Source organism: Oncorhynchus tshawytscha, linkage group LG04, assembly GCF_018296145.1.
Source record: "Oncorhynchus tshawytscha isolate Ot180627B linkage group LG04, Otsh_v2.0, whole genome shotgun sequence".
Lineage (NCBI taxonomy): Eukaryota > Metazoa > Chordata > Actinopteri > Salmoniformes > Salmonidae > Oncorhynchus > Oncorhynchus tshawytscha.
Genome location: NC_056432.1, coordinates 38,180,834 through 38,196,313, shown reverse-complemented (window position 1 = coordinate 38,196,313; position 15,480 = coordinate 38,180,834). Strand labels below are relative to the sequence as shown.

Sequence of the window (15,480 nt, the reverse complement as noted above, 5' to 3'; positions counted from 1 at the left end):
TAACATACTGTACTTTAGTTTTAATGCTAGTTAAACCTAATTGTCACGGATTTACAGCTTCTTCAGGTAAAATTAGTTACACTTCACGAGGAAGACCTCAGACTTTTGGCATTGACGCTGCTCTTAAAAGTACAATAAGTGAGGAAGTCTTAACATTCAGTAAACTTTAATTTTCCGCTTTGCTGATGATGTGATACACGTTGTCTGACGCTGTAAAAACAGCAACTGGAGATCCTGTGCCAGACGGAATAGCTTGTAGGAGTTCAAAGTCAGTCCCCATCATGAAATGCAGGACATGGCTGTCAAACAGATTGGAGTAGTTCTTGGTGAAGCCAATTTTACATCTTCATATTTATGGAAAGACTGGATCTCTCATGCATGCTGTTTTTATTACTTTTCTTCAGACCATATTCTACAGACAACACAGATTCTTGTCTTGACGTCTTACCATTCCACTAACATTCAGTGTGGTTTCACAGGCTGCTGGTAGCTTGGTATGTCATGTATATTATGATAAATTAATTGAGATTTACATCATTAACAATGTATGTTGACAGTGAAATGCTATCTTAAGCAGAGGGAATAAGGCAGCAATGCCCAATTAATTGTCGAAATGATTTGTTTGCAGAATATTTAGCTTATTCTGCATGTTTCCCATGGTGCAAGATCATTCCACTCAACACCTAATATTTATATATTTCTTAACTCCATTCTTTAACTTTAGATTAGTGTCTATTGTTGTGACTTAGATATTACTGCACTGTTGGAGCTAGCAACACAAGCATTTCGCTACACCCGCAATAACATATGCTAAATATGTGTATGTGACCAATAAAATTGAATTTTATTATATTTTGATTTGGAACAATAGCATAAAATCTTAACACATTCACGGTAGGCCTACACTGTTGATATCGACGTAACCCAGTCTTAGAAGAAACACTCATCATTTCATGCTACAATACTAGAGATTTGAAGTGATCATGTTATAATGTTTTAAATATCTCACTACCATCAAATTGATCGTGTCATATTCATGTGAATAAACAACAAAACAACAAACCATTTTGTTGTCCATAGCTAAAAAAAGGCTTGTTAAGAGAACCCTGGGAATATTAAACAGAGATGGGCCTGCCCTGCACCCATCTGGTTTTAGTAATGGTTTGGTATTGGGAAATACATCTCAGATGTGGACTTTCTAATCATTACTTCAGCTGTCTTCAAAAGCCCCCCAAATAAAAGCACTGAGCCAGGATACAGCTTTACTTTATTAAGGGATGATCTGTATAAGAACCTCCTCCATGATCCCATGCACAATAGAAATCTCACAATGGATAGAATTGTTAGAAAATCAAATAATGGGCCAGATTTAAACACTGCATTCATTGAATGGGAAATCTGGATCAAAGATGAAAAACTATTTGATAAGGCCTGCCCACTTACGAAGTAGATCATTCGGGACAAGCATACAAATTTCAGAATCATTCTCGATCATTTGCTGATTTCAGGCCATTGGAACATCTGCAACTGACTGTGTGTGTGTGTGACTGTAGACTGGCTCACTATCATGGGTCAGTGTTGATGCCCTTCATGGTTATCTATTGTTATAGTATGTACCTGCTTATCTTCACGCTAAGACACATGACCTGGGTTAGATGAGTCATACTGATTACTTTTTAAATGTTGATGTTCCGAAGGTCTGCATCAGTGGGTTGTAGGCTATGTGTCGAAGCCAGGAGCTGATAAATGTGTTTATGTTAATCAATGGTCATCTACCGTGAGACTGGCAGTTATTTGCTTGACAATCACCGGCTGACAACATTTGACTGCCTCAGCCCTAGTGTAGACAAAGAAGAGCTCTCCAGTAGGTGTACCAAAACATTCAAGGGCCATTTTCTCACAAGTTTATCAACTTTCAAAGCATAATTACTTTCCCATTGTTCCTCAGTTGTAGTGTATGATATACAATTTTCTAGCTCATTTTCGAATCTCTAATTTTATCCAATATAAAAAACTCAATTACAAATGTTGCTACATAAGACTGAATCGAGCTGGTCAGTCACATTAATTCACTGTAAAAAAAATTATAATAAACAAAATATGAATTGTACCATTTGGAGAGGTGTCCAGGCTGCACATTTAGGAAACAATTTGCCCTATTCGCCACATCTGTACCCTTTTGAACATTACTATCTGTGGATTTCAGGATGCAACTCAACGCCCCAACGTTAACTGCAGGAAACCATAAAGTGTTATTTAGACTAACAGTGAAAATATTTGGCAGCAAATGGGTCGTTGTAATGTAAGAGTGTTTTTCTCTTTCCTTTACCAGGTCGAAATGTGTTTTATGGATCTTTGAACCTAGGCTAAGCCTGGAGGTTTTAAAAAAAATGAGGCACAGTTCTATGATCTTAATCCACGTACGGGCCTTCAAAGGCATCAAAACCATTCCCTTAACTCCAGTAAAAAACATCCTTTGTGTTTAATGGTATAGCTGTATTCTCTTGTTTTATGGAGCCCCATCAGTAGCCAGCAACATAAAAGGGTCATTTTAGGTGTTTGGAGTAGGCACCCATCCATGATAAAAGCACCCATAAAACAAACTACACCAAGACATTTGAGTCAAGAGAGGGATTCATGCTGAACGGTAAATCCTCCAAATGTTTTCCATAGTACTTACATTTCCAATAAATATGAATTATAGCCTGTTGGTTAGTAGTAGTCTCCTGATATTTCTGTAACTTTTGTTGTTCTTTTCTTGCAGTTGAACAACACCTTTTAACAGCCAAGGACCATACATAATATACTGTACATGTTCCAATGAACAACAAGTTTCAATAGATGTGGTCTACCGTGTCCATTGTTTGGCCCACCTGGCATGCAAACCTCTCACGAGAACCATGTTGCACAATCCAAAACATTGTGTTACATGTACTGTAATAGCTACCCACTGGGCACAAACTGGTTGAATCAACATTGTTTCAATGTAATTTGTTAATACATTGTATTTATACAAAAGTTGTCAACGTAAACTGTTGTTTTGAGGGTGAAATTTACATTTTGTATAAAATATTTTGAATTTTTTACCTTTAAAACAATGTTAGATCTTCAATCACTTTCAGAAAAAAACACAATAGGCTGGGCAGTACCTCCTACAGCTACCCTTTGGTCTCCTATCCAGGGTTATAACTTAGCCCAGCCCTACTTATGTATGGTATTTGTAACTGACTATTACCAATGTGCTATCATGAAAATGATTATTGAAAGATTTCCACTTAAAAACTAAATAGATTAACTGTTGCTAATGAAGTCTTTTCAATTGACAGGTTTTACAGAGCAAATGAAATGTGACCGTACTTTACCACTCATTTATCATCAATGATGCTATTTAGTCTTATATTCGCATTTGCAAAGTCAACACCAGCTATTGTTTCAATTTAACCATTATTCAACAAAAAATGGACAATATAATAGGCCTATTGATACAAAAGCTGTGGTTGATTTAAAATGTAATGATATTTAGTGGCACTGAATTGTGTTCAGTTGACAACACAACCATTTGAAGGAGATGTACAGTATATTCTGCTTAGATAGTTTAATCTGTGCCTCTGACTTAGTCTGGCTTTAATTCCAGTTTGTCTACAAATGAATTAAGATATTGCTTTCACATCTTAATCTCAACCCCACAAAAATAATTAAGGAATAGGACCATATCAAATCAAAATGCATTTAAAGTGCATTACGTGTATTTATTTTTAATTCTATTTCAAAAGTAATATTGAATTGTTAAGTTGACAACGCAACCAAAATATCAAGCTTTTAAAGGGGAAGTACCTTAAGAAAGTATTCACACCCCTTCACATTTTCCAGCCTGATACAGCCTGTGTTACAGCCTGATAAAAATAAAAACATCTATTGAGATTTTGTGTCACTGACCTACACAGAACACCCCATAATATCAAAGTGGAATTTTGTTTGTAGAACATATTGGAAATTAATAAAACATTAAAAGCTGAACTGTGTTCAATAATAGTGGTTACCATGATTTTTGAATGACTATCCCATCTCTGTACCCCACACACAGAATAATCTGTAAGGTCCCTCAATAAAATAGTGAATTTAAAGCACAGATTAAACCAGAAAGACCAGGAACGTTTTTCAATACCTCGCAAAGAAGGGCATCAATTGGTAGATGTGTAAAAAAAAAAAAAGCAGATGCTCAGTATCCATTTGAGCATGGTGAAGTTATTAATTATACTTTGGATGGTGTGTCAATACACCCATTCACTACAAAGATACAGGCGTCCTTCCTAACTCAGTTGCCGGAGGGGAAGGAAACGATGAACAGTTACAGAGTTTAATGGTTGTGATATGAGAAAACTGAGGATGGATCAACATAATTTAAGTTAAGTTTAACCTACAATACTAACCTCAATGACAGAGAGAAAAGAAGGAAGCCTGTACAGAATAAAAATATTCCAAAACATGCATCCTGTTTGCAGCAAGTAATACTGAAAGAAAATGTGAAAACAAAATGTACTTTTCTCCTGAATAGAAAGTGTTATGTTTAGGGAAAATCCAACACATCACTGAGTACCCCTCTTCATATTTTCAAGCATGCTGGCGGCTGCATCATGTTATGGGTATGCTTGTCATCGGCAGACTAGGGAATTTTGTAGGATAAAAAGAAACGGGATACAGCTACAGTATAAGCACAGGCAAAATCCTAAAGGAAAACCTTGTCTAGTCTGCTTTCCAACAGACACTGGGAGATGAAATCACCTTTCAGAAGGACAAGAACACAAAACACAAGGCCAAATATACACTGGATTTGCTTACCAAGACGACATTGAATGTACCTAAGTGGCCTGGTTACAGTTCTGATTTAAATCGGCTTTAAAATCTGTGGCAAGACTTGAAAATGGCTGTCTAGCAATGATCAACAATCAACTTGACATAGATTGAAGAATTTAAAAAGAATAATAGACAAATATTGTACAATCCAGGTGTGCAAAGCTGTTAGAGACTTACCCAAAAAACTCACAGCTGTAATCGTCGCCATACCCCAATGTATTGAATTAAAAACATGTTTTCACTTTGTCATTACGGGGTATGTGTCACGCCCTGACCTTCGAGCTTTTTATGTCTCTATTTTGGTTTGGTCAGGGTGTGATTTGGGCATTCTATGTTCCTTTTTCTATGGTTTTGTATTTCTTTGTTTTGGCCAGGTATGGTTCTCAATCAGGGACAGCTGTCTATCGTTGTCTCTGATTGGGAACCATACTTAGGTAGCTTTATCCCACAGGGTTTTTGTGGGTAGTTATTTTCTGTTTTGTGTTTCTGCTCCTGACAGGACTGTTTCGGTTTGTGATTTTTGTTATTTAGTGGTCAGTTGAAATAAAAATATGAACACGTACCACGCTGCGCTTTGGTCCACACCTTCTTCAACAGATGATCGTTACAGTATGGGTGAGAAAAAAAAAGATATTTAATCCATTCTGAATTCAGGCTGTAACACAACAACATGTGGAATGAGTGAAGGGGTATGAATACTTCCTGAATACTTCCTGTTCCATCTGAGCCACTGGCTTAAATCCCATAGATTTGGTTTAGGTTTTTGGTTGAGATGAAGAAGTGAATACAACATATCAGTTATTAATAGACAAACTGGGAATAAATCCAGAATAAGTCAGTGGAACAGATGGAACTATCCAAACAAAGTCTACTTCAAATGTTGATATTTAGTTCTGTTGAAAACCAAACACAATTCAACATCACTTTTGAATATAATAAATAGCCTATTAAGTTGTCAAAAAGTTAACAAATTATATGTTGTAATCACGTCTCCAACTCAAACAAAAATAAAAGTTGGGATGGGATTAAGCCAGTGGCTAAGCAGTAGATATATATCCTTTAAATGTTAACATTTGGTTGCACTGTCAACCAAACACAATTCAATATTACTTTTGTAATACAGTAAATAGCCTAAATATAAAGCTATTTTACAAACTAATCTAACATTCAACCTTAAAACTAGTAACACCTCCATGGCCACATTTTGAGGTTACTGTAACTATACATTTCTTCTTATGTAATCATATAAAGCTGCATGTTCAAGACAGCGTGCATAGGTCATCGCAGGTCCGTGGATATCTTCACAATTGCTGTAGTAATCTGTACAGAATCTCAAATTGCATTGATCACTTGCACCATGTAGGCCTACTTTTAATGTAATATCAACTGCAATCCAGGTCATTTGGTTCTGCTATTAGATGGTGCACAGTGATAGCAATGATTAAAAAAATATCTGACATTGTATGACTATTTGAACTTTGCTGGGCTTTTAAATAGTTGAAAGCACAGTGATCAGCATTTGGGTGACAAATAAACCAAAAATGTGACTTTGTTTTTCAATTGGAATTTGGTTGTGCTTTTAGATTGTTGAACACATAGTGAGAACACATTGGAAATTCAACTAACTTTTGGCTGCCTTTTTGAGTTGGTGAATGTAGGTTGTAATCGCATTGATCAACGTCTCAACCAAATATTACCCAATTATCCATGTTGAATTGACATGGTGTGCCCAGTAGATAGTATCTGTATGCTTGTTTCAAACAGCTATTTTGATGTTGTGTTCCTGGGATTGTCTACAGCTTTCAAAAGGGCAAGGAATTGGTTAATGCAGACTACATTTGGATTGGAGTCAATTTGGCAGATCATTCATATCAATTTCATTACTTTTGACCAACTCTGGCCTCCAAGGCCCTTTGTTTTCTCCTATTCAATGGTTTGCAGTGTTTCATTGTTGTTCTCAACAGCATCTAATTGCCTTTAAAACATCTGCATTTGCAACGAATGGCACTCTGTTAAAACACAGGAGGTGTTTTTTTTCTCAAACATGGGGCTAGCATTTGAGATGGGATAAGGGGGGTGTTGGATCAAACTCACTGCACCAACTGCCATGTGTTTTTGAATAATAGCCATTAAGTTTAAGAGTATGATGTCATGGTAGATTTGTTGTTCCAGTAACTATATTCCTTCATTCCATCCAGTTCCTGCTCTCTCACATGATAGAATTCCCAAAATACATGAAAGATGGTTACTTTGCCATGTAATTCACAGGGAAGGAAATATTTGCAATAAACATATAAAACATTAGGTCAGTGTACGCTACACACTCCTCTCCTCCAGTTGAAGTTAAAAAAAAGATTGGCTATTCAGAATCTGTATTCTCTTGAAGAAAACATTAGCACCTCATTCTGACACTGTAAAGTTTGTTTCATTTATAGAACTGCTATTTGTCAGCTTTCAACATGCAGTTAAAGCAATTACCCGTAACAATCTCTCACTGATTATTTTCCTCACCATCACTGAGCACTGGGCAAGACAAACTCAAATAAGAGCCTCTGAGTAGTGTGGTGATGCCAACGTAAACCCAGCAATGTCATTTTTGGAAGCTGTTCTATATCTGTCACCAGCGTGACCAACCACCCCCAACATTCCAAACTAACTTGTTCAAATATTTGGGTAAAATATGAGACTGGATAATTTGTCAGTGAAAATGCATTAAACCTGTCAAAAGTACTGCAATGAAAAACGAAATAATTCCTTCGTAGCTGCAGTGTCAGCTAGTATGGTGTTGTTGGGAGATTATATTTCTCTAATTGTGTGCAAATTGAATAGCCTGGTCCCAAGATCTGTTTCTGCTCTCTTGCAAACTCATTGTCACTCATTGTATAGCATGATAAATCCATTAGGAGTTGGCAAGAGAGCAGAAACAGACTGGCATCGGGGCTTCAAATGTAAACATTGCTGCAGCATAAGTGATTCAAGACCTAGACTGGCTGATAAAATGTCCTATATACATGGCCGGCCCGCTCATTAGGCAGGATTAGGCCACCGCCTATGGCGACAGATTTTTATTGATTTATTTCACATAGTTCTCATTTGCAACTGCGACCTGGCCAAGATAAAGCAAATAATTTCGACACATACAACAACACAGAGTTACACATGGAATAAACAAACATACAATCAATAATACAGTAGAAAAATATATATACAGCATGTGCAAATGAGGTAGGATAAGAGCAATAAATAAGCTATGGTGGCAAATTACTTACAATATAGCAATTAAACACTGGAATGGTAGGATGTGCAGAAGATTAATGTGCAAGTTGAGATACTGGGGTGCAAAGGAGCAAGATAAATAAATAAATACAGTATGGGGATGAGGTAGATTGGATGGGCAATTTACAGATGAGCTATGTACAGGTGCAGTGATCGGTGAGCTGCTCTGACAGTTGGTGCTTAAAGCTAGTGAGGGAGATAAGTGTTTCCAGTTTCAGAGATTTTTGCAGTTCATTCCAGTCATTGGCAGCAGAGAACTGGACGGAGAGGCGGCCAAAGGAAGAACTGGCTTTGGTGGTGACCAGTGAGATATACTTGCTGGAGCGCGTGCTACGGGTTGGTGCTGCTATGGTGACCAGTGAGCTGAGATGAGGCTGGGCTTTACCTAGCAGAGACTTGTAGATGACCTGGAGCCAGTGGGTTTGGCGACGAGTATGAAGCGAGGGCCAGCCAACGAGAGCATACAGGTCGGAGTGGTCGGTAGTATATGGGGCTTTGGTGACAAAATGGATGGCACTGTGATAGACTGCATCCAATTTGTTGAGTAGAGTGTTGGAGGCTATTTTGTAAATTACATCGCCAAAGTCGAGGATCGGTAGGATGGTCAGTTTTACGAGGGTATGATTGTCAGCATGAGTGAAGGATGCTTTGTTGCAAAATAGGAAGCCGATTCTAGATTTAATTTTGGATTGGAGATGTTTGATGTGAGTCTGGAAGGAGAGTTTACAGTCTAACCAGACACCTAGGTATTTGTAGTTGTCCACATATTCTAAGTCAGAACCGTCCAGAGTAGTGATGCTGGATGGGCAGGCAGGATCGGACAGCGATCGGTTAAAGAGCATGCATTTAGTTTTATTTGCATTTAAGAGCAGTTGGAGGCCACGGATGGAGAGTTGTATGGCATTGAAGCTGATCTGGAGGTTAGTTAACACAGTGTCTAACGAAGGGCCATTGACGTATACAGAGAAGAGAGTCGGCCCGAGAATTTAACCCTGTGGCACCCCCATAGACTGCCAGAGGTCTGGACAACAGGCCCTCCGATTTGACATACTGAACCCTATCGGAGAAGTAGTTGGTGAACCAAGCGAGGCAATCATTTGAGAAACCAAGGATGTTGAGTCTGCCAATAAGAATGTTGTGATTGACAGAGTCGAAAGCCTTAGCCAGGTCGATGAATACGGCTGCACAGTAATGTCATTTATCGATGGCGGTTATGATATCGTTTAGGACCTTGATCGTGGCTGAGGTGCACCCATGACCAGCTCTGAATCCAGATTGCATAGCGGAGAAGGTACGGTGAGATTCGAAATGGTTGGTAATCTGTTCGTTAACTTGACTTTCAAAGACCTTAGAAATGCAGGGTAGAATAGATATACAGTAGGTCTGTAGCAGTTTGGGTCAAGAGTGTCTCACCCTTTGAAGAGGGGGATGACTGCGCCAGCTTTCCAATCTTTGGGAATCTCAGACGACACCAAAGAGATTGAACAGGCTAGTAATAGGGGTTGCAATAATTTCAGCAGATCATTTTATAAAGAGAGGGTCCAGATTGGCTGATTTGTAGGGGCCAGATTTCGCAGCTCTTTCAGAACATCAGCTATCTGGATTTTGGTGAAGGAGAAGTGGGGGAGGTTTGGGCGAGTTGCTGTGGGGAGCGCAGGGCTGTTGACCGGGGTAGGGGTAGCCAGGTGGAAAGTATGGCCAGTCGTAGAAAAATGCTTGTTGAAATTCTCAATTATTGTGGATTTATCGGTAATGACAGTGTTTCCTATTCTCAATGCAGTGGGCAGCTGGGGGGAGGTGCTCTTATTCTCCATGGACTTTACAGTGTCCCAGAACATTTTGGGGTTTGTACTACAGGATGCAAATGCAAAAAGCTATGCTTAGCTTTCCTAACTGCCTGTGTATATTGGTTCCTAACTTCCCTGAAAAGTTGCATATCACGGGGTCTATTTGATGCTAATGCAGAATGCCACAGGATGTTTTTGTGCTGGTCAAGGGTAGACAGGTTTTGAGTGACTCAAGGGCTACATCTATTCCTAGTTCAAAAATTTTTGAAGGGAGCATGCTTATTTAAGATGGTGAGGATGGCACTTTTAAAGAATAACCAGGCATCCTCTACTGACGGGATAAGGTCAATGTCATTCCAGGATACCCCGGCCAGGTCGATTAGAAAGGCCTGTTCGCTGAAGTGTTTTAGGGAGCGTTTGACAGTGATGAGGGGTGGTCATTTGATCGCAGACCCATTACGGATGCAGGCAACGAGGCAGTGATCGCTGAGATCTTGGTTGAAAACAGCAGAGGTGTATTTGGAGGGCAAGTTGGTTAGGATGATATCTATGAATGTGCCCGTGTTTACTAATTTGGGGTTGTACCTGGTAGGTTCATTGATAATTTGTGTGAGATTGAGGGCATCCATCTTAGAATGTAGGATGGCCGGGGTGATAAGCATCTCCCAGTTTAGGTCACCTAGTAGCACGAACACAGAAGATAGATGGGGTCAATCAATTCACATATGGTGTCCAGGGCACACCTGGGGGCAGAGGGTGGTCTATAGCAAGCGGCAAAGGTGAGAGACTTGTTTCTGGAAAGGTGCATTTTTAGAAGTAGAAGCTTGAATTGTTTTGGTACAGACCTGGATAGTAAGACAGAACTCTGCAGGCTATCTCTGCAGTAGATTGCAACACGGCCACCTTTCGGCAGTTCTATCTTGGCGGAAAATGTTATTGGTTAGGGATGGAAATCTCCTTGGTTTTGGGTGATTTTCCTAAGCCAGGATTCAGACACGGCTAAGACATCCGGGTTGGCAGAATGTGCTAAAGCAGTGAATAAAGCACACGTAGGGAGTAGGCTTCTAATGTTAACATGCATGAAACCAAGGCTTTTACAGTTACAGAAGTCAACCAATGAGAGCACCTGGGGTGTAGGAGTGGAGCTAGGCACTGCAGGTCCTGGATTAACTTCTACATCACCAGAGAAACAGAGGAGAAGTAGGATAAAGGTATGGCTAAAGACTATAAGAACTTCGCCGTCTAGCACATTCGGAACAGAGAGTAAAGGGAGCAGGTTTCTGAGCACAATAGCATAGATTCAAGGCATAATGTACAGACAAAGGTATGGTAGGAAGATAGTACATTGGAGGTAAACCTAGGCATTGAGTAATGATGAGAGAGATATAGTCTCTAGAGACGTTTAAACCAGATGATGTCGTCGCATATGTGGGAGGTGGAACAACATGGTTGGTTAAGGCATATTGAGCAGGGCTAGAGGTTCTACAGTGAAATAAGAAAGTAATCCCTAACTAGGACAGTAATGGACAAAGCATATTGATATTAGGGAGAGGCATGCGTAGCCAAGTGATCGTATGGGTCCAGTGAGTGGTTGGGTTGGCTGGGGACACGGCGATAGAGACAGACCGGGGCAAGCAAGCTAGCAGTTAGCAGGCCGGGGCTAGCATGCTAGCATGAGGGCCTTAGAGGGACATCGCGATGGGGGAAAGTCTGTTTTTTCCTCCTCGTGCTGTGATGTCGATAGACCAGTCGTGGAACTAGTAGGGTTCCAAGTAGCAGAGGGGTCCAAGTCCAATTGGCAAAATGGGTATAGTGGTCCAAGAAACTGGCCGATGGATCAGCTAACAGTCCAATATGCTATAGATAGCTAGCAAGCCGCGGTTAGCAGAATGGGCCTTCTGGGGACGATGCGCCTGAGGGGCTTGTTGGGATCCTTGGGCAGATTATGTCAGTATTCCAGTCGTGAAGGATCAGCGGGGTTCCGTGCCCCGTACCAGCAGTAGAAGGGGTCCGGATATTGTAGCCGAGGAGTGGGCTTCAGGAGTAGCCCAGGAGCCCTAGCTGGGAGATGGGTCTAGAATGGGCTAGCTCCAGGCTAGTTGGTGCTTTCGCTGGGATGGAAACGTTAGCCAGGAGTAGTCAACCCGGGTTGCGGTTAGCTAGCTGCCATGATCCAGATGAAAAGGTTCAGAGTTTGCTGTAGAAATATGGAGAAAAAAATAGGTCCGGTATGTTCTGGTTTGAAACACGTTGTACGAACTGGCGAGAGCTTTCCGAGCTAAAGGTTATCTGATGACCACCAGCAGTGGTTAGCTGACTGATAGCTGATAGCTGGTAGCTAGTTAGCTAGCTATCATCAGTTGAGGTATTCCAGTTCGGAGGTAAATAGAAATACTTTAGAAAAAAACCCAAATCCATACCACATTGGGTGAGGCGGGTTGCAGGAGATTGTTTTGAAGTTGAGGTTTAGGAAAAATATTAAAATTGACGAGGGCAGCATTTTCTGAGCTAAACTGACCAAGACTCACCTCCAACAACACATAAAACCTCACATAATTATGATTAAAAACAATGTCAATTTCTCTCAACCAGTGGCATATGGGCTTTTTAGGTGAGCGCTGATACCAACCTTTGATAAGCAGAGCCCACTTTGTCAAAGGCAAGGGCGCAAAATATTTTACTTGTCCATTCCCAGTGCACCTCTCCAGGGTGCTGTTGGAGAGATGCACCTCTGCAGAGCTACACCAAGGTGTGGTCAAAAAAAATCATCAAACATAAATCACGTAACAGATATAGGATATGGTAGAAAGTGTGGCCTTTTCTGTAGCCTACAGACTGCTGATAAAGTGTATGACAGTGTAATGAGACTGACACTTTTCACATCGTGCAGGATTCTCCAATCAAATAGCCTAACCTAAATGGCCCTCAATGAAATACAAATGTTCTGTCATGTTAACAAACAACATATCCTAAAAACAGGACAGGACAGATCAAAGTAAAATGGACAATCACTGTTGTCCAGGAGTTTCACCCCTTTGTCATGATCAGTGGTTTCAAGTTTTTATCCGTATATCTTTGATAAGTTGATCATAGTGAAGAAGAAATAATTTAGCATTTCCCACTGTGTAAACACATTGCAAATAGGCTCTCGATAACTCCTGATAAAGTTGGGTAGCTGATATTCAGAGCTTAAATAGCCAAATTTATCAGTCACAGGAATCAGGGCTAATAAAGCCAATTGCAATGGCCTATTTTACAAACGGTGGGTCTACCACTTGGATGGGCATTCATAAAATCGGACGTTGTTTTTTGTTGTTTTACAAACGGTAGGCTTACCACATAGAAGGGCATTCATAAAGGCAACACTGTAGGCTACACCTCAGTAAGCACCAACCGACACCGATGCCTTTTGGAAGTCTTTTTTTTTTGGTGCAATTCCAGACCAGACTTGATTTCCACATCAACGGAACATTGGTTTATGGTTCGGTCCAGACCAAATCTGAACCAATCATAGACATCTATGGTTGGTTCAGCTTTGGTGCAGTCCAGACTGGCCTTGATATCAATGTCCACAGACGCAGATTTCTGGTCCGGTCCGTAACAAATCTGAACCAATCATAGACATCTATTTTCGGTTCAAATTTTGTCTGTCCTGGACCAGCCTTGATTTGGCCCAAACATAGGTGTCTATAAATAACTTATTTTCAACTTCAACCCAGAACAAAAAAATTGCCTGATTTCAACATTCAGAAAATACATATTTTCAACATCCAGAAAATAAGTATTTTCAACTTTTTCAATTAACCTGATTTCAACGTCCGGATGCCTTTTCAACGTCCTGGAAAATATGTATTTTAAACATACGGAAAATACCCTTTCACCATTAATTCAGAACCTACATTGAACCTAACTTCAATGTCTGGAACATATGTTTTCTAGACATGCTAATTTAGTGTCTTTTAGACACATTTTCAACGTCATTGGGATTATTCTAGTTTTGCAGGGGGCGCCATTTTTTGGTCTTGCCTATGGCGGCAGAACGGTAAGGACCTGCCTGTATAGCACACATTGCTGTGTTATCTTCAGTGACCACTGATCTGAAAAGGACTGGGTAGGTTTAAGCAATGTAGACAAAACTGAACCCAGATAACTGTAACATATGACATAGCATATTCTGGAATATGGAATTCTTTATTTTTCAAGAACTCCTCTATTCCCGAGTAGGCATATTCATTTTACACACTACTTAAATCAATTATTTCACATTTTGCAAAAACACTTTTTCTCCAGGGACACATCAGACACTTTGGCCAAATCATTCCATTGGCTTACTGGAAGTGCTAGACCATAATTATGAGAGATGACATTAGACCATGCAGCCACATAATATTTATGAATGCAGCTACATGTCGAAGACATGTTTATGCTCTCGTATAAGTCTTCTATGTTTTGTGCAGAGAGCACACTAGCCTCATGAGGACAGATTCATTACTTTCAAGCAGCCAATCCCAATCTGACATCATATTAAAAGTTCAGTTATTGCTCAATTATGTTCCTCAGCTTCGCATGCCAACAATTTTAAGTGAATTTCCTAAACCATCCTCCAACATAGAAACCACCAACAGCTGTTGCATTATGGGGTGAGCAGAGCTGTGTGGGTCTGACTCCTACATCTTTATTGATACTGATACTAAAAGTGAAGATAAAAGAGGGGATTTTTATGGACGCACCCACATAAAAAAATACTACAGTTTACTATAGAATAGTATAGTACTTACTGTAGAATTCTATAATAAAATGTAATATACTGTAGAAACTATACTACACACTGTAGCATCCTTCGATCATGTGCAGTACTTCCTCTATAATGTTTTAGTATACTATAGAATAAATACTACTGTAATGTTAGCAAAATTTGCTCTTTTAGTATTTCTCCAGTAGGTTTCCCGAAGGAGAAAGCCTCCTCTTCTATGTCAAAGATAATATAACAAAAACACTACATTAATTGCTATAGATATACTACAGTTTTCTTTTTGACAGTATTTATACTATAGTTAACTGTAAATACTACAGTATACTACCGCAAATACTACAGTAAATACCACAGTATTCACTGTAGTGTTTTTGTGGACTACAGTATTCTGTAGTATTTGTTCATTCACGGCAGTCCCATGGGTTTCATTCATTCATTCATCCGTAACTTTAGTGTTACTTAGTTTATATTTCCTGTTTCCAGAAACAGTGCTAATTTAGATTCATGTATGCATCTCCAATGGCACCCTATTCCCTTTTTAGCACTACTTTTGACCAGGGAGGAAGTGCACTTAAGGGTGCCATTTGGGATGGATACCATGTTTTCTCTTGCTTCAGTTTTCTATCCGTAAGAGGTAGCTACACTAAGAGCTCTACTATACTACGACTCCAATCACATCTGCAGGGCTGCTCCGCACAATGATTAGTCTCCATGTATACTCTACCTTAGCCTTCCAAAACAGCTTTGAACTCGAGCCACCTGGTTGTTATGTTATCTTGATATATTTACGCAAAAAGACAGCTTTATAGT

The 15,480-nt window shown here is 39.7% G+C and overlaps 1 non-coding gene across 1 annotated transcript; it reads left to right on the top strand.

The window, feature by feature from the left end:
- The first annotated feature begins 14,826 nt into the window (after window positions 1–14,826).
- Window positions 14,827–14,881, top strand: LOC112249768. Its single transcript, XR_002953428.1, has one exon. It is a non-coding gene; the product is annotated as a U7 small nuclear RNA (small nuclear RNA).
- The last annotated feature ends 599 nt before the right edge of the window (window positions 14,882–15,480 follow it).